The following is a 2,957-nucleotide window of genomic DNA, read 5'->3' as shown; positions in this document are numbered from 1 at the left end:
TATCTATTACACTGAAGGAGGACACTACCTCACCCTCGAAGAAATTTGCCTCAAACCCGAGGAAGGGCGAAGGGAATTGGTCGACCGATTGGACATTTCCAACAAAAGGCTCAAACGAGCAATGCAAGATTGTGGGGGTCTGGAGGGAAATGAGGATTAGGAGGAGGATGACGAGCCTAACCCATTGTTGCACCCACGATCAGGAGGGAACCCAAGTGAGCAAAACGAGGGCTCGATCAACGAGCGCATACTCGCACAACTCAACCGGGAAAACCAAATCATGGAGGAAGGATTCTCATCCTTGATCCGTACGACACGCGCACTAGATCAGAGGGTGGCAGTAATCGAGGCCACCTTGGGCACTCGCGGGGCGTCCAACTCAGGAGCAGGAAACCGAGGTAGACCCAAAACATTCCTATCACTACATCACCAGAGTCCAAGTCTACCCCAGCTAAGGCAAAACGTGGGGCCACATTCCTAACCAGGAGGCCAAAACGCGGGATGCCTAGGGGGTGAAAGAATGGATTAACACACCGGGCTTCGGGGACGAAGCCCCCCTGTAAGGGGGGGAGAGTGTAACACCCCGTGTTACGATCCCTAAAACCAATTAAATCATTTAATTAATCACCTAAGAGAAAGAATTAAATCACAACAATTAATTAGGGAGGCCCACCATAGTCCATGGGCCCTTATCCCTAAACCCAATCCTTAGTCCTAAAAGGAATAGAGTTAGCAGACCTATAGTAATTAGACCCTAAGTAAGACTCTTAGATATATAAATAGGGAACATAAGGAGGCACCTAGAACTCCCACCACAATAATCTCTCACCACACCAAGAATTCCAAGATTTCCCTAGGAGAAATCAAGAAACGAGAAAGCTTAAAGAAAGACCCTTCATAGCCAAGGAATCAATTAAGGCTAAGAGGTATCCCATGTCTCAACAAAACCTATTTTCATAGCTATGATTCCCCTCTTAGTATTTCCCTATATTATTGTGTATTGATGATTTGTGATATTATTATTGATGATTGGTGGGATGATTCCATGGGTGATCTTGATGATGAGAGGTTCTTGATAATTGTGGTGTTCTTGACGATTATATAACGTTCTTGATAATTATATGGTGTTCTTGATGTTCTTAATGATTATATGAGGTTCTTGATAGTTATATGATATTCCTACCGAATCTTGATTTTGGAAGATGAATTGTGTTCTTGTTGATTTAAAAATAATTAGAACCCTAGGTATATCGTGGAATTCGTATGGTATTATTCTTGGTATATTGGGTGTTGATTATGTTTAGAAAAGCATGATAGGTTATGTGCCATATGTTTCTTGATTTTGATCCGTTAATTGTCTACGTGTGTTATCAATTGCGTTTGAAAGTGTCTAAGCATGGTTTCGGGTTCCACAAAGGTTCCCGGGGCGTTTTTGGTGAAAAAGAGTCAGTGGGGGGTAAGTGGGGGTAGGGGACCCGCCACCTACCCGCGGCCTATTTGGGAAACGCCGGCAGCGGGCAGTCGGCGGGCGGGCAGCTGCCCGCCGGGCACCCGCTGCCCGGAACAGTGCCGCCGGCGGGTGATCCCTCACCCACCGGCTACCCGCTGGTTTGTACCCCACCTTGGGATTTTGGCTTCCCCGTTTGATGTTCCCCCGACCCCCGTGGTGTCCAAACGGACTCCGTCTATCGTGCCTATGTCTAGTTTGATATTTCGGGTACCATTCGTAGGTTGTATGGGTCTTATATATTGCATACTAGTGAATTGGTATCCCGTTGACCTAGGTGAAGGAAGTATGAACTCCTTAGGATTATTCTTAGCATGTGAAGGATCACGCATAGGTTTTGTTATACGTTTTCTCCCCCTTCCTAATGTGTTAATGTGGGTTGCATGTGCTTGCTATGTGTTATGTGTGCATGATACCCCAATTCGGTTGCGATCGGATTGGTCATTCCTGAGTTGCGGTTCAGAAGCTGGCTGCGGTCAGATTTACACTCTTGGGCTGCGGTCCACCGTTTGGTTGCGATCAAACGTTTCTACATGAGCTGCGGTTCATATTTCCTGGCTGCGGTCAGATGACATACTCTTGGGCTGCGGTCCACTGTTTGGTTGCGATCAAACTATGATGAGCTGCGGTTCATCGGTCGGTTGCGATCGACCCCTCCGTGTTGCGATACGGGGCAGGGTGCTGCTGGGCCGTGTCAGAGCTATATGCGCTGACCCTCATGTATGGGCATGCGATTGGTCCTGTGGCGCCAACAAAGTGTGCTATGTGATGAGATATGGATGAGTTGTTGTTATGAGTGTCTTGGGAGGTGACTTTGGGATTTATGCCGGGAATCATATATTTCGGGTTATGGATATTAACTGTGCTTATCTTTATCTGCCTTGCCTGTTTCCCTATGCTTATGAATTGTATATGCTTGATTATGACCGTTGTCTGTGCTAAGCTCTATCTGTTGAGTCTATTATCTGTTTTGAAAGCTAGAGTTTCTTAGGATATATCTTCATGCTTCAAAATGGTTTTCGTATATTTATATATATGTCTATATGTATTGTATTTCAACGCGTTGGAGTGGGTTACCAGCATCTCTCGCTGAACAGATATATTTGGCTTTCAGGCACAGAAGAGTAGACACTGGAGCGCGTTAGAACCGTGGAGCATTGTAGTAGATAGTTTCCCTTTCGGCCTGCGTGCCACGTTATGCATTCACTTTGTTGAGGATATTAGTTAGTCAGCCTGTGCACCTGAGTTCTCTAGCTCAGGTGTGGCATAGCACCCCGTACTCTTTATATTATGTTTTGGGATTTAATGAGATTTTACCTTCTTTATATAAGTTTCAAAAGTTTCGAAAATCTGGGGTGTTATAGCGGCGGGTATGCCACTGCCCGCCGTTCCGCCCGCGGTACACTCCTGTACCACAAAATAATCCCTTCGGGGATTTTCAACACCAAGC

Source organism: Ipomoea nil, unplaced genomic scaffold, assembly GCF_001879475.1.
Source record: "Ipomoea nil cultivar Tokyo-kokei standard unplaced genomic scaffold, Asagao_1.1 scaffold0848, whole genome shotgun sequence".
Lineage (NCBI taxonomy): Eukaryota > Viridiplantae > Streptophyta > Magnoliopsida > Solanales > Convolvulaceae > Ipomoea > Ipomoea nil.
Note: the sequence above shows the minus strand (reverse complement) of the source record.